Consider the following 26695-nt stretch of genomic DNA (forward strand, 5'->3'; position numbering starts at 1 on the left):
CTAATATAAGACTGTGCCTACCTGCCATCCTTAGATTCGGATACTGTATGTGGCTTTGAACACAGCACAGATATGGCAAGGGGGCAGAGGCACACATGGGGAGTGGTACACCATGGTAAAAGGGGCAGAGGTGCAAATGGGCAGAGGCCCACTTGGGTAAAGGACACAGACACAGATAGGAAGGGAGCAGAGTCAAAGGTAGGGAGAGGATAGAGGCAGAGATATGGAGTGGGGCAAAGGCACAGGTATGGGGCAACAGGGGCACAGATATGGGGGGAGCAGAGACACGTGGGAAGGGTGCAGGGTTACAGATTTTGGGAGGGAGGGACAGAAGCAGGATTCTGCAACAGTAAAAGGGGCAGTGTCACGCTTGGCGCTGGGGGAGTGGAAACTCTGGGTCCGGGTTGCGGGAGGAAACGAAGGCGAGGGGCCTGGATATATGTTCTCCTCATCCACAGCTCTCGAGTGTTGACGAGACCTGGGCAATGGTGCGGAGTCTAACCCACAGGATGGTGTTCGCCAGTGACCCCTCCAATCAGGATTTGGGCTTAGCTGCACCCTGTGAGCAGGTCGCGGTCCTTTGACCAGGTACCCGAGCACAGTGGGAATTGGAGACACAAATAACCGTGGCCCTAATAAGAGATGCCTAAGGTTTAAGGCACTGTGGAGTGATCCACAAACAACGTAAAGAAGTCTGGCAATACTGTAGCACAAAGTTCACTAGTGACACGTTTAACACACAGGCAGATATGGTAATTCACTGTTGTATGAAGTTCACTAGAGGCTCGTTTAGCACACAGGCAGCTGGTAATTAACTGTTGCACCTGGATCACTAGAGACTTGTTTAGCACACAGGCAGATGGTAATACACTGTTGCATGAAGTTCACTAGAGACACGCTTAGCACACAGGCAGATGGTAATTCACTGTTGCACAAGGTTCACTAGAGACACGTTTTAGCACACAGGCAGATGGTAATTTACTGTAGAGGAAATAGAACGCCAGGAACCTGGACCGGAACTCAACTAGGGACTAGGAGACAACTGTTGTTCAGGCAGTTTGCAGAAAGGTGGAAGCAGGCTATATACCCCACAGAACCCTTTGATAGGTGCACAGCGATCAGCTGACGCTCACCTATCCCAGGCCAGAAGTACAGTCACATGGGCCGACTGACATGGCGGCGCCCATGCCGGGAACCCCGAGTCCAGACACCGGACCGCCCGCAGTCCCCTACGCACGGGGAGAATGCTCAGCGTCCTCTCAGCCGCTGTGCCAGCTGCCCAACCACCCGGGAGATCAAAGGAAGCCAGCGAGGAGGTAAGGCTGCGCTGATCCCCAGCAGAGCCCTGACAGTACCCCCCCCTTTCAGGGTGGGCACCGAACACCCCATAGGCTTATTTGGAAATTTCCTATGGAAGTCTCGGACCAACCGTGGAGCATGCACATCAGAAGCCTTGACCCAAGCCCTTTCTTCGGGACCATAGCCCCTCCAATCGATGAGGTATTGAAGAGTATTAAACATAAGGCGTGAATCCAAGATCTTCTCCACTTCAAACTAAGTACCCTGTAAAGTCTGTACTTGAGGCAATTTGGGAGGAACAATTTGAAATCGATTGAGCACCAGAGGACGTAAAGAGAAATATGGAATGTATTGCAGATTTTCATTTGTGGAGGAAGTTCCAACTTATACACTACTGGATTGATTATCTTAATGATGCGATAGGGGCCAATAAAGCGTGGAGCAAGTTTCATCGTGGGTACCTTCAAACGAATGTTCTTGGAAGATAACCAAACCCTATCCCCAACTTTTAAAAAGGGAACAGGCAAACGTTTCCTATCGGCAAATCTCTTGTAATTCTTTGAGGATTGTACCAAGGAATGGTGAATCTTATTCCACAGGGTTGAAAATGACTCAATCTCCTTGACTGCTGCCGGAACTTCTACCGCTGGAAGATGTTCGAAGTCAGGGACTCGGGGATGTCTACCGAAGACAGTGAAGAAGGGTGTGGACTTGGATGACGAATGATACTTAAAACTGTGAGAAAATTCTGCCCATGGTAGAAGGTCCACCCAATCATCCTGAGAAGATGATACAAAAAGCCTGATGAAGGTCTCAAGTTCTTGATTAACCCTTTCGGCTTGACCATTCGTCTGAGGGTGGTATGCAGAAGAAAATTTTAATTTAACTCCACATGTATTGCACAGGGCTCTCCAAAATTTGGCCACGAATTGGACCCCACTATCAGAGATTATCTCCTTAGGGAGACCGTGTAATCTGAAGATATCCCGGATGAATATTTTAGCCAATTGAGGAGCCGATGGAAGACCAACCAGAGGAACAAAATGTGCCATTTTTGAGAAGCGATCCACGACCACCCTGTTACAGTGTGTATATTAAAATCAATAATAATAATTCCTTATACAGCTAAAAACAAAATATATATATGAAATGTGATAATTTTCCCAGAGCTTAGAAGTTTACACAGAACTGGTTATTCCAGCATATCAATAGAGGTAACAGAAACCAGCTCACAATACAAGCTAATTAGCATTTGTTAAGGTGTTCAACTCCACAGCATACCCCCAACAAGAGGCTTTTTCCTCTTGAAGCCTCACACAGGAAAGCTTAGAACAATAGTCCAGTTGACCAATCGGATATTCCCTTTCTGACCACACCTCACAGGTGAGGGAGAGCAGGATGGCATTCACACACACTTGGAGAAACACACATGCTTGCAAGGACACACCAGGGAGACACAAGGACATCAGACTTTCCCCCCAGAAGGCCAGAAGGCAACTTCATTCCCCAGGGCAGGTCTGGCGATATCTACGCAAAATGGCTAAGTAAACTGTACAGTGGTTAGCCTATATGATATCTATAACTAGTTTGATTTAATCTGTTTATAGCTTATATGGATAGTTTGTAGTGATTAATATTGTGGTTCATAGTGGAATCTTTGTTAAAGGCCAGGTTGTCAGGCTGTGGTGCTTTGGTTGTGCCTTGGTTTGTGTTAATCTGTAGTAGACGATATGAAGATTGATTTGCGGTGATTTGGGTTCAGTTTTATATATATGGCTGGCTGTGATATATACTATTAAGTTTCTTCTTTCCCCCTTCCTTCCCATGTGTTGTATTCTCGTGGTCTGACTGTATCATTGTGTAGTTGAGATTGGGATGGAGATTGGGTGAAATGTTGCAATCTGTAGATGTATATTTGTTTGATATCAGCTAGTGGTTGTGGTTCCATGGGAGTTGCGGATTGCTAGCCATATTGTGATAGTATGTGAAGTTATATATTATCATAGTTTGGGAATTTAAAGATGACTACTACCTCCATGTGGTGTGAACAAAGGAAATTCCATGTGCTCTCCCCCTTCCCCCATTGACCCATGTGTTCAATGGAAATTGAAGTTGGTCCATGTGGTTGGTTAATGCTTTATAGTATTATGATAGAATTGTGTACTATGAGTTGTATAGTGGTATTTTTAACTATTACAGAGGAATCAGCTTATATGTATTATACAACATTATAGTATCTGAAAAGCTTGTATAGTATAGTGGATGCAGTGTTATATCATGGAAGTTGAAAATATTAGACACTGGTATACAATATAATGTACTGTTTTGGTCCAAAGATATCAGACAGTTGTAGTGGGTGAAGGTATTGGTATTACAGAACATGGCATTATGGGAGTCTTCAATGTGAGTTTTCAAAATGGAGTTTGTGTTCAGAGACCATGCGGTTTGAACAATAGGACAAAGGGTCCCAACAACCCCCACTTACACACTCGGCAATTATTTCTCTTTCTCTCTCTCTCTCTCTCTCTCTCTCTCTCTCTCTTTGTATCGTCTATATTGTATTTTAACAAGCATTGATTTTATGAAGATTTGATATATAAAAACATTTTACTTATAACACTTTGTGTGCATCGTTATCTTTATGAAAGGAAATTATACAAATGATTTAAAAGGTATATAATTCTGGTTAACACTTTGCGAAGTTCATATTTATGTTACTTATAACCTGATAGTTAATATATGAAAAATAGAATAATTTACTTCAGATATATTGGGATTAAAGGAAAAAACCACCCCTTATCAATGGCGCCCGAACAAGTCTGCTTTTAAAATTGTGGAAATCATCATTAGCACCCCGAACAGGTCTGTTTATAATTGTGGTAACTTATAATTGTTGCTGTTTACAATTTTAATTCCCACAATTAAAAAAAAGGCAGAGAGAACCCACATTTTTTTGTTGTTGTTAGTTTTTTTGTTTGTACACAGGATGCCACTTGTAGAATGGCAATCCAGCGATTCCTGATTTAATTATACTTCTCACAGTATGTTTGTTTTCATTTTTGAATGGTTGCACAAGATATGTAACAGTTTCTCTTTCCAACAAGCATATTTTGCAGGACTGCAAGTTACAATGAGCAGCAGGCTCTAAGCAATGGTGACTCCTGGATATTCAAGGTACCCTGTATATTAATCCTTTCTGTGCTGCATATATCATATCTGCAATAACACACTACAAAAAAATAAACACACTTACACTTGGTACAATAGATCTCTACAACATCATGGCTGCATTACCATGATGCTCCACAATCCCCCATTCATAGCAAAACAAAAGCACACAACTCTCACATGCAAATATATACACAAATAATTGTTTTCTCTGATAGATTGCAATCCACAATTTATTTATAGATATTATTAATCTGCCGGAAGTGCAGGAAAACATTTATATCCTTAAAAATATATATACAGAATATCACATCCGCCCCATACACACACGCATGTACACTTCTCACATACATTCACAGTATATAACTCCATTTATTTTTGTTTAACTCACCCTGCAGCATATCTGCAGTGAAACTTGTGCATTAAAGTACTGGAGAATTCATAATTAATCACAGAAAACACACATTTTTCATATATTTGAAGCAAATGAACGTAAATTGGAAATTCATCTTAGTGATGGTAAAAGTATTTTACCTATTGTACTGCAATGTATTACAGGATTGTTCCACTGTCGTGTGTTCTGATAATGTCACAAACATACATTACAATTGGCAAATTTTATGATGTTTGGTAGAATAATCATGATTTATATAGGAGCTAGAATTCAGCACAAATGTGAATTATGATTTGCAATCATTACCTTCTGTTGTTCTCAATGTCTAATTTTGAACAAAAGGGGGGGTTTACACAGAATCTCAGAAAACAGGGATCTGTGTAATATGACATTACTGAACACACACATGGCTGCAATACAGAAGTTTTGAGGTTGTATACGTGCCGCATATGAACATTTTCTGTGTAGAGTTTGTATGTACTCACCCATGTGCAGTTTGTATGTACTTCTGAAAAATCCTTGCAATACAACAGTTGATAGATTTATTTTAGGTTAAGAAATTCACTTTTGAGTAGGTTATGACATGTGGTGTGTTATACTGTATTATCTGTGTATTAGATCGCATGTAAACCACATATAATCTTGCAGTTATAACAGTATGATTTGAAGGTTTGCGTAATATGCATAATACATTGTTTAAGATAATCAGGGACTTGATGTGTTTTGTCAAGGAATATTAGGGCGGTTATCAGCCCTGTGAAAGCTTGCATGTTTAGCTCACATGAAGCTTTGGTCGCTATACATACATAGAGCATAAGCGATGACGACCCGGTGTCTGGGGTCTGGTGGTATAGGATAGGATACGTAAGAAAACTGTATGGAAGGGTTAGCAAGGTTCAAAGAGATTTAAGATGCTTATGAATATCCGAGATGTCATGGATATTTTTGACATGACCCATAATAACGGTAAAGCAATTATTGTTTTTATGTAAGGCATTCTGTTGTTTTAATTCTAACCATTACTTCCTACAGAAGCATGTCTTTAATAGTTGTCTGAGCGGGTACTGCATTTTGGCGACGCGGTAAGAATTTTGAGCAGAGAAGAGCGCACTGAGAACCTGTGAATGGCGTGAATTAGCTACTCTCGCTGGGTGATCTCAGATCTGTAAGATAAATTCTCCAATCTTGTAAGGATTGAGGACTTCATTTCCACCATTACAGACAGGAAAAAGTAATACACCAGCAGTGTCAGACTGGAACAATGGGGATCACTGGAGGTTTTCTGTACCCCTATGGTCCAGTCTGACCCTGTATACTAGTCGTAACTCAGATAGATATGGATTTCTGTAAATAGATTAAGGAACTCGCAAAGGGCGGTATTTGTGTTTAACCCATTTATTTAGTTCTGCAACAGATATATATAGGTAACACTAGTGTGAAGCTTAGGATCAGGTGATGTATTGCTAAGCAGGGTATGATTAATTGGATCATATAGCAGGTTTGCAATGAGTCCTGTAATAATCATTCTATATATATTGGTAAGCAGAATATGGTTTAAAAAGACTGAATCGCAGGTCGGCGAAGTCTGTAATAAAGGTAAAAATGGATAATTTAATTTAAGATGCCACAGATGTTAGGATGTCTAAATAATTGTTTTCCTTTAGGTAAACAGGTCATGTGGTAATTATATATGACTGCAGGAAATGATATTTAGACAGCGATATACGTAACATTATAGATATTAAGAACAATGTTATATGCGTAATACTCAGAATGTTAGACATGGGATGTTCATTAGAAGTAGGGATATCATATGAAAAGCAGAAATAAGGAAATCTAGATTTGTCGTTACTGCAGTAAATAAGTAGACGTCCTTATGATACTGATGACAGGTGATAATGGATTTAACTTTTATGCTTCTAGCAATGTTTATGGTATATGCAATTGTTCTTAAGACTGTATATGGTATATGGGTTAAAAATAGACAGGTGGTATAAAATCCTGCTCATTTTACATCCCAGGTGTATACAGGTAAAGTATAATGGTATAAAGATGTATATCGGAGTAAAGGATTCAGAAATCCCCTAGTGTTAATAAGGAAGTATTGCAGCCCCTGACCAAATTCATAGGAATTGGAAGATGGGTTTGACAAGGTCTTTTTTGTAGGATCTTGGAAATATTAAGAGCTGAAAATATTGTGCATTTCTCATGAAGTGATGTAAGTGGTAAATGCCATCGGAACTGTTGTAAGTGGCAATAGGTCATAAGGAATTGTGTTTATAGATCCCAAGTGATAGTAACATGCACAAACGTGATATTGTTGTGTTTATAAATCCCTGTAAAATCTAGTTAAATTGTGGTGCAGGTATTATGGATAACCCAATGGTGGAGGTTTCATTCACCAGAACAGGGGGATTGCCATAGATCATAAAAATATGCATATGATCATACTGTTTTAAATTGTTGCAGTGACAATAACTCAGCGGAATGTAAGTTTTTTTTTCCCCAAAACACCTGTAATTTTGATGTTTTACCTCATGTGACCAGTATGGACACTCTCAGGTCCTAGGAGGAGGAGTAGTAGAAGGGGAAATACACATCCATTTCCCAGCAGAGGTGGTAATGCCTGGAATTGCTAAGGGTTTTCAATGAAAAAAATTACATTTACATGTTTTAAAATGGTCTTTTATTTAAACAGGTTCCACAGGATGATTTTCTGTTATTACTAATAAGTAATTGGATATATCTATTAACAGTTTATATGTTTGGAATAGATAAGAATTAGTTACATATTGGCATGTCTGTATTATGTAAACTAACATTTCTTTCTATTTTCGCTGACCATCGGAATGCAGGTTAAAGTAGATCAAATGGCCCAAGACTTCCCTGATTCTCCTCAACAATTAATACACAGATTATTGTCAGGAGAAAAGGGGGGGTGTTACATGGGTATTTGAAGGTTGGAAATTTAGAATTTCCCAGATTAGGGATATTTCTTTGGAGATTTTCATAGAAAAGGCATTGTAGGATCTTGAATGCCACCTAGTGGAGAAAACGATGTAAAGTTGAGTCTGTAACACTCGTCAAAGTTAATGATATGTGATTTTTGGAAACTCCTATATGGAGCAGACAAAATTCTAAACTATCACAGTGGGTGGGAGGGACTTCTAATGCACGGAGAATCTGTTTTTCGTCCATGTAGGCAAATAAAGCCAACAACAGGATATCTGAAGACTGCAGACAGATCGGATGGAAGACAAGACATCAGATTTGGTAGGAAAGATGGAGACATTCAAAAGTACTGATATCTCTCAATTTCTTATTTAGATGCTGACAAGGCCCAGCTGCAGACAGACGATATTCCTGACAGATGACTATACAAGCCCTAAGATGATCGAACGGAAGATGATCAGACGGAACACAGATCGGAAGATGATCAGATGGAACAGATCGGAAGGACCAGGATACGGATTATCCAAAGCAGATGTCCAAGATGACAACACTCCAGAAGTGCGCCCTCATCCCATGTGGCGAAGATGACAACTATAGGCTTTTGATCCCAAATGTTAATAAAAATTAGGAAAGGGTTTGGTTCACATATGAAAGATTTTTTATCCTTACATACACTCAAACAAGGTTTTTTCCATCTACATATGCGAAGCAGGAGAGGACCGCTACTTCTCCGCCCTTTCATTACCTTTTATTTTGAACTGTGAAAATTACATTATGATTCTCTCCAAACTGAATTCTCTCTCTTCTCACCACCTGTACGATCAACGAACATACACATAACACATACACTAAAATAGTTATAATACACAAGCATATGTCAGTTCAACTGTCAGATGTCATTGAACTTACAAAAGGGGGAAATGTTACAGTGTGTATATTAAAATCAATAATAATAATTCCTTATACAGCTAAAAACAAAATATATATATGAAATGTGATAATTTTCCCAGAGCTTAGAAGTTTACACAGAACTGGTTATTCCAGCATATCAATAGAGGTAACAGAAACCAGCTCACAATACAAGCTAATTAGCATTTGTTAAGGTGTTCAACTCCACAGCATACCCCCAACAAGAGGCTTTTTCCTCTTGAAGCCTCACACAGGAAAGCTTAGAACAATAGTCCAGTTCATTTGTGGAGGAAGTTCCAATTTATACACTACTGGATTGATTATCTTAATGATGCGATAGGGGCCAATAAAGCGTGGAGCAAGTTTCATCGTGGGTACCTTCAAACGAATGTTCTTGGAAGATAACCAAACCCTATCCCCAACTTTTAAAAAGGGAACAGGCAAACGTTTCCTATCGGCAAATCTCTTGTAATTCTTTGAGGATTGTACCAAGGAATGGTGAATCTTATTCCACAGGGTTAAAAATGACTCAATCTCCTTGACTGCTGCCGGAACTTCTACCGCTGGAAGATGTTCGAAGTCAGGGACTCGGGGATGTCTACCGAAGACAGTGAAGAAGGGTGTGGACTTGGATGACGAATGATACTTAAAACTGTGAGAAAATTCTGCCCATGGTAGAAGGTCCACCCAATCATCCTGAGAAGATGATACAAAAAGCCTGATGAAGGTCTCAAGTTCTTGATTAACCCTTTCGGTTTGACCATTCGTCTGAGGGTGGTATGCAGAAGAAAATTTTAATTTAACTCCACATGTATTGCACAGGGCTCTCCACGAGCCACGAATTGGACCTCACGATCAGAGATTATCTCCTTAGGGAGACCGTGTAATCTGAAGATATCCCGGATGAATATTTTAGCCAATTGAGGAGCCGATGGAAGACCAACCAGAGGAACAAAATGTGCCATTTTTGAGAAGCGATCCACGACCACCCTGTTACAGTGTGTATATTAAAATCAATAATAATAATTCCTTATACAGCTAAAAACAAAATATATATATGAAATGTGATAATTTTCCCAGAGCTTAGAAGTTTACACAGAACTGGTTATTCCAGCATATCAATAGAGGTAACAGAAACCAGCTCACAATACAAGCTAATTAGCATTTGTTAAGGTGTTCAACTCCACAGCATACCCCCAACAAGAGGCTTTTTCCTCTTGAAGCCTCACACAGGAAAGCTTAGAACAATAGTCCAGTTGACCAATCGGATATTCCCTTTCTGACCACACCTCACAGGTGAGGGAGAGCAGGATGGCATTCACACACACTTGGAGAAACACACATGCTTGCAAGGACACACCAGGGAGACACAAGGACAGCAGACTTTCCCCCCAGAAGGCCAGAAGGCAACTTCATTCCCCATGGCAGGTCTGGCGATATCTACGCAAAATGGCTAAGTAAACTGTACAGTGGTTAGCCTATATGATATCTATAACTAGTTTGATTTAATCTGTTTATAGCTTATATAGATAGTTTGTAGTGATTAATATTGTGGTTCATAGTGGAATCTTTGTTAAAGGCCAGGTTGTCAGGCTGTGGTGCTTTGGTTGTGCCTTGGTTTGTGTTAATCTGTAGTAGACGATATGAAGATTGATTTGCGGTGATTTGGGTTCAGTTTTATATATATGGCTGGCTGTGATATATACATATTAAGTTTCTTCTTTCCCCCTTCCTTCCCATGTGTTGTATTCTCGTGGTCTGACTGTATCATTGTGTAGTTGAGATTTGGATGGAGATTGGGTGAAATGTTGCAATCTGTAGATGTATATTTGTTTGATATCAGCTAGTGGTTGTGGTTCCATGGGAGTTGCGGATTGCTAGCCATATTGTGATAGTATTGTGAAGTTATATATTATCATAGTTTGGGAATTTAAAGATGACTACTACCTCCAAGTGGTGTGAACAAAGGAAATTCCATGTGCTCTCCCCCTTCCCCCATTGACCCATGTGTTCAATGGAAATTGAAGTTGGTCCATGTGGTTGGTTAATGCTTTATAGTATTATGATAGAATTGTGTACTATGAGTTGTATAGTGGTATTTTTAACTATTACAGAGGAATCAGCTTATATGTATTATACAACATTATAGTATCTGAAAAGCTTGTATAGTATAGTGGATGCAGTGTTATATCATGGAAGATGAAAATATTAGACACTGGTATACAATATAATGTACTGTTTTGGTCCAAAGATATCACACAGTCGTAGTGGGTGAAGGTATTGGTATTACAGAACATGGCATTATGGGAGTCTTCAATGTGAGTTTTCAAAATGGAGTTTGTGTTCAGAGACCATGCGGTTTGAACAATAGGACAAAGGGTCCCAACAACCCCCACTTACACACTCGGCAATCATTTCTCTTTCTCTCTCTCTCTCTCTCTCTTTGTATCGTCTATATTGTATTTTAACAAGCATTGATTTTATGAAGATTTGATATATAAAAACATTTTACTTATAACACTTGGTGTGCATCGTTATCTTTATGAAAGGAAATTATCCAAATGATTTAAAAGGTATATAATTCTGGTTAACACTTTGCGAAGTTCATATTTATGTTACTTATAACCTGATAGTTAATATATGAAAAATAGAATAATTTACTTCAGATATATTGGGATTAAACAAGCTGGCAATGGCCTGGGTGTACAAATGGAAAAGAAGGAAGGAAAAAACCACCCCTTATCACACCCATACCATATTGTGTCCCTTGCATCGAGGTAGCTCGGAAATGAAGTCCATAGAGATATGAGTCCATGGGGCAACTGGAACCGGTAATGGGCGTAATGGACCCATCACCCTCCTGCGAGGTGTCTTATGCTGCGCACATTTAATACAGGACAGGACAAATTCTCTGACATCTCCCTTCATGGTGGGCCACCAGTAGGAATGTAGTAGGAATTGGTAAGTTTTAGTGATTCCTGTATGACCAGCAAATAACGAAGCGTGAGCCCATGTCAACAGTTTTTTACGTAAACTGGGAATAACAAAAATTTTTCGCGGAGGCGGAGAGGATATCTATGTAGGAGCGAAAACAATTGGATCAAGAATTGGACGTATCTGCGGATGGTCCTCTTCCTCTACCATAGTCATAAAAGAACGGGAGAGAGCATCCGCTTTTTTGTTTAAAATGCCTGGGCGAAATTGAAGCCTTAGATTGAACCTGGAAAAAAAGAGAGACCATCGGGCCTGCCTGGCATTCAGTCTATGAACAGTTTGTAGATAAGTTAGGTTCTTATGGTCTGTAATGACCGTAACTGGAAATCTAGCTCCTTCCAGAAGATAACGCCATTCCTCTAGTGCCAAGCATATAGCTAATAGTTCCTGATCTCCAATAATATATTTTTTCTCTGCGGGAGAGAATTTCCGGGAGAAGAATCTGCAGGGGTGGATCTTCCCATCTTCAGCGATCTGAGACAATATGGCCCCAATTCCAACAGAGGATGCGTCCACTTCTACCGTAAATGGTTGATCCAGCTGAGGCTGGCGGAGAATTGGGGCTGTGGAAAATGCAATTTTTAATTTTTTAAAAGCTTGTATTGCTGGATCAGGCCAAGAGGATGGGCTGGCTCCCTTCCTTGTGAGAGAAGTGATAGGAGAGACCAATGTGGAGAAATGTGGAATGAACCTCCTATAATAATTTGCAAAACCCAAGAAACGTTGAGTAGGCTGAGGCCAATCGGCAATAGCTTTCAGTTTATCAGGGTCCATTTGAAGAATTTTTCCAGAGATTATATGCCCCAGGAAGGGTACCGAGGTCTGATTAAAGAGGCATTTTGACAACTTTCCAAAGAGAGATGATGATTTCGGAGACGAGACAACACTTCTAGTACATGCCGATGATGGTCTTGTAAGTTTGTAGAACAAATTAAAATATCATCGAGATAAACTACCACAAATTTATAGAGAATGTCCCGAAAAATCTCGTTGACGTAGCCTTGAAATACAGCTGGCGCGTTACAGAGTCCAAAAGGCATTACCAGGTACTCAAAGTGTCCATCCCTAGTATTAAAAGCGGTTTTCCACTCATCCCCTGCCTTTATTCGAATTAAATTGTAGGCCCCACGTAAGTCTAGTTTGGTGAAAAACTGAGCTCCTCGGACCTTGTCGAAAAGTTCGGAAATCAAGGGTAGTGGATACCGATTCTTTATCGTAATTTGGTTTAGGCCCCGATAATCTATACAAGGGCGGAGCCCTCCGTCCTTTTTTCCTACGAAGAAGAACCCTGCTCCAGCAGGAGAGGATGACGGCCGGATAAATCCTTTAGCAAGGTTGTCCTTAATGTACTCTGCCATAGCGGTAGTCTCAGGAACAGATAATGGATAAACACGGCCACGAGGGGGGGTCTTCCCCGGAAGCAGGTCAATAGCACAATCCCATGGTCGATGCGGAGGGAGTTTATCTGCCGCTTGTTCGCAGAATACATCAGCGAAATCCTGGTAGGGTTCTGTTAAATTGGACTGAGAGAGACCCACAGAGATAGAGGGTGGAGAGAACATCTCGGATGGACAGGTAACTGTGGTTAACTTACGCAAAGGAACCACCTTGGTCAAACACTTCTGTAAACAACTTGATCCCCAGGACAAAATTTGCATCTTATTCCAATTGAACACAGGGTTGTGCTTTTTTAACCAGGGTAGCCCCAACACCAGCTCATAGGGAGATTTAGGTAACACAAATAATTCCAGCCATTCCTGATGAAGACATCCAATCTTGATGGATACTGGATGGGAGAGAGATGAAAGAGATTCTCCTAGCACTGTTTTACCATCTAAGCCGGAGAGTACTAGTTTATTGGGTAATGGAACGACAGGAATACCTAGAGTCCGAACGAGAGTATCTGAAATGAAATTGCCTGCCGCTCCGGAATCAATTAGAGCTTTAACCCTCTTTGTCCTGGACCCATGGGAAAGCGACACTGGTAGAAGACTGTCTATTTGGGATGACTTGGACATAACCCCTAACTGAATGCTCCCTACTTCAGTCAGGGTCTCGCATTTCCCGCAAGCAGAGGACAATTCTTCACAATGTGGTCGGGAGCAGCACAATAAATACATAATTTATTTTGGAAACGCCTGTTGCATTCTACAGCTGTAAGCTTGGACTTATTGACCTGCATGGGTTCTTCTTCACTACTAGGAGAGAGAGAAGACTGGTTCACAGGAGGAGTACGGACCTGAAAGCGTTCCCCCCTGCCTCTACTAGCCCAGCATTCCCGATGGCGAAGGTCGATCTTGATGCAGAGGGAGATGACATCAGCAAAGGACTCCGGTAAATCTCTGGAGGCCAACTCGTCCTTCATCCTTTCTGATATTCCATGGAGGAAGGATGCCTTGAGAGCTTCCTCGTTCCACTTTACTTCAGATGCCAGGGTTTGAAACTGAACTACATACTGACCAACAGATCGGGTCCCCTGGCGCACACGAAGCAAATCGGATGAGGCTGAAGCGGAGCGGCCTGGTTCGTCAAAAATCCTTTTAAATGCTGAAACAAATCCTTCATAATTTGACACAATGGGGTCAGCTCGTTCCCACAGGGGAGAGACCCAGTCAAGAGCAGCCCCGGTCAACAGGGAAATAACATATGCTACCTTTGCTCGAGAGGTGGGGAAATTCTGGGGGAGACATTCAAATTGGATCTCGCATTGGTTAATAAACCCTCGGCACCGCCTGGGATTACCATCAAATCTTTCCGGGGTTGCCAACTGGGGATGAGATTTAGATCCCGAAGCCCCTTGAGGCAAAACAGGTGGAGGGGGTGCAGCGGCTGCAGCTGGTGGAACCGGGAGAATAGATGCCAATGTAGTTTGGATCAAGACCAGCTGTCTAGAGAGCTCCTGCAGGTACTGGGCCACTTGCTGTTGGGCTGCCTCCTGGTTATCCATCCGAGAGGCCAGGTCCTGAAGGGACCCTGTACCTTGGGACCCAGCGGGTTCCATTGTGCGGCCTGAACAAACTGTCACGCTTGGCGCTGGGGGAGTGGAAACTCTGGGTCCGGGTTGCGGGAGGAAACGAAGGCGAGGGGCCTGGATATATGTTCTCCTCATCCACAGCTCTCGAGTGTTGACGAGACCTGGGCAATGGTGCGGAGTCTAACCCACAGGATGGTGTTCGCCAGTGACCCCTCCAATCGGGATTTGGGCTTAGCTGCACCCTGTGAGCAGGTCGCGGTCCTTTGACCAGGTACCCGAGCTCAGTGGGAATTGGAGACACAAATAACCGTGGCCCTAATAAGAGATGCCTAAGGTTTAAGGCACTGTGGAGTGATCCACAAACAACGTAAAGAGTCTGGCAATACTGTAGCACAAAGTTCACTAGTGACACGTTTAACACACAGGCAGATATGGTAATTCACTGTTGTATGAAGTTCACTAGAGGCTCGTTTAGCACACAGGCAGCTGGTAATTAACTGTTGCACCTGGTTCACTAGAGACTTGTTTAGCACACAGGCAGATGGTAATACACTGTTGCATGAAGTTCACTAGAGACACGTTTAGCACACAGGCAGATGGTAATTCACTGTTGCACAAGGTTCACTAGAGACACGTTTTAGCACACAGGCAGATGGTAATTTACTGTAGAGGAAATAGAACGCCAGGAACCTGGACCGGAACTCAACTAGGGACTAGGAGACAACCGTTGTTCAGGCAGTTTGCAGAAAGGTGGAAGCAGGCTATATACCCCACAGAACCCTTTGATAGGTGCACAGCGATCAGCTGACGCTCACCTATCCCAGGCCAGAAGTACAGTCACATGGGCCGACTGACATGGCGGCGCCCATGCCGGGAACCCCGAGTCCAGACACCGGACCGCCCGCAGTCCCCTACGCACGGGGAGAATGCTCAGCGTCCTCTCAGCCGCCGCACCAGCTGCCCGACCGCCCGGGAGATCAAAGGAAGCCGGCGAGGAGGTAAGGCTGCGCTGATCCCCGGCAGAGCCTTGACAGGCAGATTGTATAGGGGGGAGGGGGGAGGGGGCAGAGGCAGTATTCAGGAATAATACAGGGGACAGTGGGGCAGATTGTTTAGGGGTATGAAGGGGGCAGAGGCAAGATTAAGGAATAATACAGGGGACAGTGGGGCAGATTGTTTATGGGGGCAGAGGCAGGATTTAGGAATAGTAAAGGAGGCAGGGGGCAGAGTCATCTCTGTGGGTGCACCGCAGTCGCTCTCTCACATTTTCTTCTTGTCAGTGCAGTCACACAGTTACTGTCCAATGAGAGCAGGGGGAGGAGAGTAGGAGGAGCTGAGGGTGGAGCAACTATCGAGGCAGCAGCTGCAGAAGTGAAGATACTAACTTATTTTGTGGGGTCCTGAGAGGGGAAACTGTGAGAGGGGGCCCAGTGCAACCAACTTTAATAGAATCTTGTCCTCCTGCAGGTGCAGCCAGACATTGGTGCCGGGTAGGTGTGTGCTTTAGCTGTGCTGCTGGCTGGAGAGTTAATGAATGACTCATCACATCACACACAGCGGTGATGACTCATTCATATCTCTGGACAGCACTAGCACCTCAGCGTGAGGGTGAATAATTAACAATTAATTAAGTCTGCAGATTGCCGGGCCCCTCAGCTGTCCGGCCCGGTACAGGAGTACTGGCTGTCCCCCCCTGATGGCGGCCCTGGCTGTCATCGCCTTTTGGCCCGTTTGGCCGGGGTAGGGTGGGAGCCTGACCGGGTCCGGGAGGTCCTTCGGCTGGCCTGTCCAGAGGCAGATGTTGGGGCCTCTGGACTAGGCATAGGGCTAGGCACATTTGGAGGGATGGCTGTTGTGCCAGAGGTGGAGGGTCCTGATGTTCCGGTAGGAAGGGAGGCCTGCTCCACCATGTGCTGGCGAACGAGCCGCTCCAGGGCATTTGCAATCCTGATGTTGGCCCCAGTATTTGCAGCCAGGGCCTGAGCAATGGTCACGTTGGCCGCAGCATTTTGCTCCATGGCCTCCGCCACCCATAGCAGACTGGCGTCCATCCTCAGCAGAATCTCCGTGTGGTGATCCGATTTAAAATTGAGATCCGTGAGGAGGGCCACTGCCTGCGAGGGGGATTGCCCTGGACTGGCTTCTGCAGGGTCCCCAGCCGGATCTACTGCTTCCTCCCCTGCAGAGCCAGCAGAAATTCTGCGGCCAAGGCTCCCCTCTGGAGCAGACTCATCCGCCTGTGTCTCTGTGAGAAAAAGGAGAAAAGAGTAACATTAGAATTTACATATTGTCACAAACACATTTCAGAGTTGGTAACATAACAACATTTACCTGGGACAACATGAGGAGCCGCAAAGTCTGACATGTCCGTATCCATGTTGGACACGCCAAACACCTCCTCATCCTGCACACACCCCTGGGCCAGCTCTTCCAAGTCATTAAGCTCCAATGACACAGGGGTGGGACCCCCACCTGTCCCCCTTGCATGCCTAGCCCTATCAGCCAGTTTTTGCTTCAGCCGATATTTGAAATCGCTCCATCTGTGGGTGAAAAAGTTGGCATTAGTCCTGCAGTATTTGGCCCTGTAACCACTTTTTATTAAAATGTAGTTTTTACGTACCGGCATTTGACATCCCGGGTTCCACGGTCAAACTCACCCACCCTATTGACAGCACTGGCTATGTCATCCCACATTTTCCACTTCTGGCTTGCATCCATATTCCTTTCTGCCTGTGGCAGGTTGTCATGGCACATTTGGACCAAAACCTCCATCTCCTTTCTTGTGAATTGTGGCTGCCCAGCAGCCTCTGACATGGCATCCTCCACTCCTTTTGTAAAAACCATTTTTAAATTTTTTATGTCAAACGTTCCCAAAATTATTGGTATAAATAATCCTTTAATACAAAAGAGACAAATACTTACCGGGCGCCTCTTGGCCAGTGTTTTGCTGCTCTGTAGCCATTTTAGAGAGTAAAGTTTCACTACAGCAGACCGTTTGTGAATTTCAGTGACGTATTTATACATGCGTCAGCATTATTCGTCCGCATCATTGATTGTGCGCTCCTATTATCCGTCCTTAATTTGAGCGGGAAAATAAAGACTATTTATGGCTTGGTGCGACTCGAGTCGAGGTGGCGGGTGATGAATGTTGGAGGTTTAGCTTGGAGGAGTGGATTGTTGGCGTTGTTTGTGGTTTGAGGCGGTTTTTTGGAGTTTGTTATTGGTTTTGGTTTTCTGACTTTTTTTAATTTCCGTTCGCTTTTTTTTAATTGGTTATTTTCTTTTTTGGTTCTTTTTTGAGTAAGTCTTTTTAAAAACCTCCTTAAAAAAATAATGGATCTAATAACCAAATGTTAGTACTTATTTTTTTTTTTTTTTAGTTATTTAGGCATTGCCCCATTGACGTTTTTGGACTGTGACTTATTTGTCGGTTTTTGGTAAGTTTTTTTTGGTTCATGAAGTTACAATTTCGATGTGTTGGTCTTCGCATATGTTTTGCATAGTAATTTTTTATTTTGAATTTAACCAATCATGTCTTAACAAGAAATCTAACGTACTCTTTAACGAAATATAGTTAGAGTTGTATTTAATTTAAAATGCGAACTATTTAGCGCACTAATGTTTCCTTATTAACCATTAAAAAATCCGAACTGTTTAGTGCACTAATGTTTCCTTATTAACCAGTAAAAAATGCGAACTATTTAGCACAATAATGTTTTTTTGGTGTAAAAAATGTAAAGTCATGTTTTACCACTAAATGTAGCGTGCATTTCCTAACTAATGTGTGCTCCCTTCTATATTTTTTGGTAAAAAAAATGTGTTTAGAATACAAGTTTTTTTTTTTTTAAAACTAAATATATTTTTAAATTTTGAAATGTAGGTTTTTCTACTCATGACAATACCCCGGCCTGTAAGTATCTTTGGATTTATTGGAAAAGATAAGTAGTTTTCTTGGTTCACATTTGTCTCAAACAATAACTACCTGGCTTACCATTTCAGGTTGATGTTGGTTGTATTATCTTGGCCATGTTTCCAGAACTGTAAAAGTAGCGTACTATTTTGCGAACTAATGGGTCTTGATTTAACTGTAAAAGTAGCGTACTACCGTGTTTCCCTGATAATAAGACCTACCCCGAAAATAAACCCTACCCTTACTTTTGAAAAAGGGTCCAAAATAAGCCCTACCCCGAAAATAAGCCCTACCCCGAAAATAAGCCCTAACTAAATCCCCATTTTGTCCGGTCCCTGCTTGCGCTACACTAAAATGCCCCCAGCTCTGCCCCCCGCATGAAATGGATGCCACTGTTAAAGATTTAACAGTGGCATCCAATCACAGCTGCAGCGTCACACTCTCTCACAGTGAGCGCGCTTCAGCTGGTGTGCGTGGCAGCGTCATTTACAGCAGCGCCGCGGAGGAGAGGAAAAAAAATAAAGGTAAGTAAAGAATTGTATTGAATTATTGAAATTGCTGTCAATGTTATTTAAAATAAACCCTACCCCAAAAATAAGCCCTATGGAGTTTTTTGGACCAAAAAAAAAAAATAAGACAGTGTCTTATTATCGGGGAAACACGGTATTTTGCGAACTAATGTGTCTTGTTTTAACTGTAAAAGTAGCGTACTATTTTACGAAATAATGTGTCTTGATTTAACTGTAAAAGTAGCGTACTATTTTGCGAACTAATGTGTCTTGTTTTAACTAAAAGTAGCGTACTATTTTACGAACTAATGTGTCTTGATTTAACTGTAAAAGTAGCGTACTATTTTGCGAACTAATGTGTCTTGATTTAACTGTAAAAGTAGCGTACTATTTTACGAAATAATTTTTTACTACATTTTCTGGGTAAAATCTTGTCTTAACACTACATGTAGCGTAGTATTTTCTAAACTAATGTGTGCTCCCTTCTTTATTTTTTCACGTAATCAATTTGTTTACAATCATATTTTCTTTAATGAATCTTAAACATATTTTCTACTTTTGAAATGTAGGGTTTTCTGCACATGACACACCCCAGGCATGTAAGCATCTAGCAAGCAAGCAAACATTTATGAGAAAAGATAAGTATATTTTTCTTAACACATTTGTCTAAAACAATAACTACCTGGCTTACCATTTCAGGTTGATGTTGGTCGTATTATATTGGCCATGGTTCCAGAACCCGACCAACCTCAACTTCATCCCATGCATAGGCCTCGTAGGCATGCAAGGCCCCAGATATATAGAACATGTGTCACCCTTTTTGGAATGCCAGATGATGAGGTCTTAAGACGATACCGTCTTCCTCCACAAATCATCCTAGACACTCTCTCATTAATAGAGAGTGATCTTGAACAGCAAATTGTCAGTCCTACAGCAATACCACCACTTTTGCAATTAATGTCGGTGTTACATTTCTGTGCCTCAGGATCCTTTCAAACCACTGTGGGAATAGTTGCGGGAATATCCCAATCCTCCTTTTCAAGGATCCTGAGGGCAGTGATGGAGGCCATTTTTAAACACCTCCATCATTTTATTCAAATGCCAGTGGATATGGGTTCCCTTAGTGTGGCGAAGGCCAATTTTTACCAAATAGCTGGCTTCCCACACATCATAGGGGTTGTGGATGGCACTCACATACCACTTCAGCCTCCAGCAAGGCTGGAGGCTATTTTTAGGAACCGCAAACACTTTCATTCACTGAATGTAATGGTGGTATGTGATGCCTCCCTCCAGATCCTGTCCCTGAATGCCAAATTCCCCGGGAGTGCATATGATTCCTTTGTCATCCGGCAATCAGGGATTTGGCACAAATTAGACAACCTACAAGCTGGTGATGCGTGGTACTGGGTAAGTTGACACCTTCCATGGCAACCAATGCAAAGCTTGTTACACAATGGTCCTGATGTTTGTTTTTGTTTTTTCACAGGAGACAGTGGTTACCCTTGCACACCCTGGCTGCTCACTCCTTATTTGGCTCCCACACCAGGCCCACAAAGTGAGTATAATTCTGCACTTACAGCCACCAGGCAGGTGGTGGAGTGCTGTATCGGCCTTTTAAAAGGCCGATTCAGATGCCTCCACCGCTCTGGTGGCGAGCTCATGTATTTGCCAGATATGGTTTCAAAAACTGTGGTCCTGTGTGGGATATTTCACAACATCGCCATAAGGAGTGGTGTCCCAATGCAGCCAGAGGATGCCTTGCCTGAGGATGGCCCCCCCAAGGTTGGTCGGAGGTCAGTGTGTGGGGGGGCCATACGCGATGATGTGGTGGACAGATATTTTAGGTAATTATTGTAAAACATTTAGTTAATTGACACAATGTAGACATGTAGGATTTTAATGGCCAATTTTAATTTTTTTTTTGTCTTTTATTCCCTAAAATTACCCGAAAAAACGATGCCTACTACCTGTCCCCAAAATTGTCTTCATGTGGCCACATTGGATATAACTTCGGGAACAATTATTTCTTCGCCTCATTTGTGGATTCGTGTTGGCCTGCTACTTCTTCCAACAGTTCTTGAGTGTTGTTTGTAATTTTTTTTTTTGGGTGTTGTTTGTTTTTTGGCGTGTGTTTTCACTGTGTGAATTGTTTTGTCACAATTCAGTTTCTGTTTATTGTTTGTGTGCATTAAATTTTTGCTTGACGTTAAAAAGACTTTTCCTTGGTAAATTAAAAGCACGTGTAACCTGGGCCAAAAAATGCAAACTTTCATAATGGCTAATCCTGTAATGTGTTAAATTGTTAAGTAGTTTAACATGCTTTGTGGCAAAAAACAAACAAGAAAGGTATTATGGTGAAACAGTATGTTTTATAAACTAGGCCTAAGCAGGTTTGAATTAATATTTACATTACCCACCAAAAAATGTAAAAAAAATGCTGGTAATTCTACAAACCTATTGGTATTGTTAGGTGTTTAATGTGCAAGCTTACATACTTACTTGCGCTTTCTACAATCTAATTTACCTTACTTTAAAAAACATGCTCCAATAGTTGACTTATGGAAGGTTAAACAATCTAATATTTACAGACAAGAAATGAAAGTTGTTAAAATACAATGCAATTTTATTTAAAACAACATTATTTGGGGGGGACAAAAAAACAAAAAATTAATTACGAAGGACCGCCGACATGTGGTCAAGGACCACAAGCATGGCGATGAGATGAGCCCGCAAGCTTTGCAATCCCGCCTGCATTGATTGCAGCCGCCTCTGGTCCTCTGTGGGCCAAAAAAAAGTATGGATTAATAAAATGACACCTTACATTAGATGTTTGCCAACAAATTAAAAATCAGACTATAGTTTAAACAAAGAAACACTTTTTTTGAAAAAACAAAGTAATGGCAAATGCAAAGATGGTATAAATACAAACTAGAAAATTTATACACAAAAAGCCAACCAAAAAAAGGGCGAAGTACGCCAAAAAAAAACATTTTTTTGTACGGTAAACTAGAAATACACAAGTATGAGTGTTTGGACATGTGTGATATGTGTCAGTGGTAAACATCCAAGACATTGTCTTGCAAAAATATATATCCCAACCATTAAACAAACTTACAAATTTGGAAATGCACAGGCAAAAGGACAACATCACCCAAAAACCAAAAAATGCCAAAGCAACCATAGTTTAAAAGGGAAACATACCAGTCATCTGTATGCCGGCTCTTGGAGTCCCTAAATCCTCCTCCTCTGAGGTGGGCCAGTGCTGGCCCAAAGAAGGAGGGGAGATCTGGCTCAGCGGGGAGGGTGATGAAAAGAGAGGGGTGGGGGGAGGTGAGGGTGATGAAAAGAGAGGGGGGAGGGCAGGTAGAATTTCACGGGATGGGAAAATTGGGAGAGGGAGGGGCCTCAGGTACTGGGCGGTCTGGGGTGGAGGGGGAATTTGGGGAAGGTTGTGGAGAGGAGTTTTGGCTGGGAGTGGGGGATAGGGGACGAGCCCGGCGTCGTCTTCGTACGCAATGCAGGAGTCTGCGCTCAGCCTCTAAATGATTGATGAAAAAAGTTTAAGCTGATTTTTTGGGGGGGCGTTTGTGAACAAATGTACAACACCAAAAATGTTTAAACAGTAAAACAACTGGAAACATGCACACGCAGGCATGTCAGAAAACAACAAGCAGGCCTAGACTGGAAACATGCACACGCAGGCATGTCATAAAACAACAAACAAGGTTATACCGGAAACATTCACACGCAGGCATGTCATAAAACAACAAACAGGGTTAGACTGGAAACATGTACACGCAGGCATGTCATAAAACAACAAACAGGGCTATACCGGAAACATGCACACGCAGGTTGGGCAGCAAAAAAAGCTAATCTGCAACTGCAAACATGCCAGCAGGCGTGGCGTGCGGCAGCGCAGATCCGACCACCTGCGCTCCAATTGGCCGATATTTCGGCAATAGCCGAAGGAGCGCAGGCGGTGGCGCACCTCCGCGTACGCCATACGTTTGCGGAGGTTTGGTGATGGGGGGAGGCTGGCTAGTGATCCTCTGGTCCATAACCTCGGTGAGGACCAGGAGCTCCCGCCTACTAAACGCGGAGGCTCTCATGATGGCAATGTTTTTTTTTACACAAAACAGTTTTAATAAAGGGCCTAAAAAAAATTTGATTGGCTAATGCGACCTACAGCCTCACAAATATAATGTGAGTTATGATAGGCTTGACGCAGTGACATGCGTAAGCTAATTTAAATAAACAAATTAAAGTACTAAAATATGCCTATAAAAAACAACGGAAAACAATAGTATCAATCCTCAAAACATGTAATTTGTAAAAAAAAAAACATTGGTGAAACCGTACGTATTCTGCGGTAAAAATGACACACACTGACAAGAATAAAGTTTATTGACAATGAAAAAAAAAAAGGATTGAAAACATGTGAATAGCAATTAAGGTAATTAATATATTGATTGCCATGAAACGATTAAAGTATGTTTGCAGAATGAAAGAGCAGGTAATCGAAATCTGACAGGCCCACTTCCGAAATTGACTTGTGCGAGCGACCAAAGCAACCAAAGTGGAGACGAACGGTCGCTATTTTGAACGGTCGCAAGCTAGAGGAGGGGTTGGGAGACTATAGGGCGGAAAATTAGCTACGAGCGAACATACGGACGAACGCTTGAATTTAAATATTTCCGCTCGTACGGCAGGACGAGCGTACGGCCACTTGCGTCCGGGTCTGAATCAGGCCCATAATTCATTATTTGCATGAGAAAAAGTTCTGTCCTAGGGATGTGTCCGCATTGGGCTTTCACAATAGAAGTGCCCCCAACACCGAGAGTACTTCTCTTTCCTTGTTTTATGTACTTATATATTTTGTAATGCAGGGATGGACAGACCTCACGGTAAGAGCCTTAAATGCTTCTTTTTGCCATCTTTAGAAATCTTTGTGAGAGATGGAATTGGATATTCCTTGCCCACTGCAGGCGTAATGTTTTTAAGGAAACTATTGTTTCTTCTTTAAATTCCATAAGAGCTCAGACCCCATTGTAAGCTATGAGGCATTCTCTTCCACTCTGCAGAAGCTAAGCAATGGAGATTTCACTGTTGTTCTGCTGTTTCTGACATTTTTATATAGTATCAATCAACCCTATTCTCATGCTAAGAACAGGAATTTATTCCTATTTATAACACTACGGGGCTGATTCTGAGTAGTAGTAAAAGTCAGGGTGGTTACGTGCGATCGCTTTGCCACCGCCCAGTTCACACCCTGAAATGCCCTATTTGACGGAAAGACAGATACGGCCAAGTTGTGTCAGACTAAAATGGGACATATGGAAAAATGTGTACATTCGCTTCTGCACATTCGCTGTATGCAAAAAGTCTCTGCATCTGTGAAGAGGGATCTGTGTGACTCAGAATCACCCGCTATATTAGAGGTTCCCAACGCGGCCCTCAAGGCTCCCCAACAGCTCAGGTTTAGAGAGATCCATGGTTGAGCACAGGTGTCTTAATTAGTACCTGTGCTAAACCATGGATATCTCTAAAACATGAACTGTTACAGATCCTTGAGGACCGCATTTGGGAACCTCTGCCCTATATGTTTTAGTTTTGCTGATTCAGAGTTACATGTAATAATAAATTATTAGTGGCATATTAGAGAAGGTGTTCAGAATTATAACTGAAATTCCACTGTTTGAACTTTCATTTTCATTGATAGAAAAAAATATAACACAATAAATATTTAAAAACTATATAAAAATAATATTTTTTAAGCATCATTAGTTTTCAAATACAAATAATATGTTAGTATGATTAAACAATTTTTCATTCTATTTTTTACATTATCTCCATTTTGAGATTGTGATTGCACAAGGAGGATTGCTGCAAAAGGGTGCAGATGCTATGGGGCTCAGAGCTGTGGAGGGCCTAATCTTCCTTGTCAAAGTTACATGTGTTATATACATTTTTACCAATGGGTGGTATATAGGGGCCCATACAAACTTTTGCTATGGGGTCTTCAAATACCTAGTTACACCCCTGGGTGCAATGAAGTCAGTCGGATCTCCATTTGCAACTAAATGGGTGTAACTGGGCGGCAACAGGTGTTCACAATTAGCATAATCTTGCCGTGGGTGTATATCGTGGTCGTTTAGATTGAATTATGGCCTAGGATAGGGCTAGTGCAAATCCGTACTACTAATGAATACTACTGCTTACACATACAGTTGGGTAGGGGCAGGGTAGCTACATAAATTATTCCAACTCTGTATACGAGCATATTGCCATACCTATTTTAAAGCATGGCTGATGCAGCTTGTTTGCCTTGAATCAGGCCCATAGGGGCATATATAATTGGATGCAAGGTAAATTGGGTCCTGTGCCTCTTGCACCCAATTTTGTATTACCGTGGGTATGCATGCTCCCGGTACCCACTATAGTCAATTAATAGAAATGGTTGTGGGTTTTTCAGAGCAGAAAGCCCCGCTGCTCGTGAATTTTTAAAAAAAAAATCTATAATTACATGTACGTGGGTCTCTGGTGGCCTCCTCTCCAACATGTCACTGGGGAGGTTGCTGCTGGGAGGCTCTGGGGCCTGGTGGAAGGAGCAAGGACTGCTGGGAGATGTAGTTCTCCAATCGCCGGTTACAGGGAGGAACACACACACACATGGGGGGGAACACAGACCGGGGGGGGGTCACTCACACACACTCACACACTGTCATACTCAACCTGCTGCAGAAGACCCGGCTCCCGACGCTAGAGGAAGAGGAGGTGGGGACACGGGGGTCACCTCGCACGCACACACTCATGCACACACACACACACTCATACACACACACACACACTCACTCATACACACTCACACACTGACATACTCTGCTGAAGGAGACAGGGTCCCGACGATGGATGCAGAAGACAACGCTTTGGAAGGCGAGTAATTAAGGACTAATTAAGCTAATTGGAAACTTCCAATTGCGTAATTAATCCTCAGGGGGGGTTCCGCCGGGGTACCAGAAGTCCCGTTGATTTGTCCTAAAATTAACGATTTTAGGAAAAATCAGACTTGCTCTGGAGGTGCTCAAAAAAAGCAAAAAACCTGCACCTAATTGAATAGCAAAAATCCCGCACTTGCAGGATATTTGCTATTCTCGCACCTAACTGAATATGCCCAATAGTCTCTCACAGTCACTCAGGATTCTAGCAGCTTCTTTTAAAACTGAGTCCCCCGTCTGATACACAATGAGCCACTCTGGGCTCTCCCACTCATCTCCTCTGCTGAGCATCTTTCAGGTGGTGTCCAGTCTTTTTTTGGGACAGACTATGTGTACAGTATGTCTCCAATCAGGTCCCTCTTTAGCTTGCCTGCCTTTTGCTGGTCTGTTTCTGCTCAGTAGGGTGGGTCAAAAAACAAAATTGCGAGTTCAAAATTCTAAAAGTGTGGAAAAGTTGTGGGTTCATACAAAGCCGTAGCTAGACTTTTTGGTGCCCTGTGCTAGAAAGAGCATTGACGCCCCCCTCATTTTTCAAAGGGACATAATGCACCCAAAAAAGGGGAATGGCCTCATGGGGAAGGGGCAGGGAAG

General features: G+C 42.3%; 1 pseudogene; it reads right to left on the reverse strand.

Annotated features, from left to right (window-relative positions):
• The window catches only part of LOC148540697 (uncharacterized), a 29194-nt pseudogene extending 15916 nt beyond the window's left edge, over nt 1-13278 (reverse strand).
• Between the last annotated feature and the right edge of the window lie 13417 nt (nt 13279-26695).

This window comes from Taudactylus pleione, unplaced genomic scaffold (assembly GCF_031769625.1).
Source record: "Taudactylus pleione unplaced genomic scaffold, aTauple2 ptg000018l, whole genome shotgun sequence".
Lineage (NCBI taxonomy): Eukaryota > Metazoa > Chordata > Amphibia > Anura > Myobatrachidae > Taudactylus > Taudactylus pleione.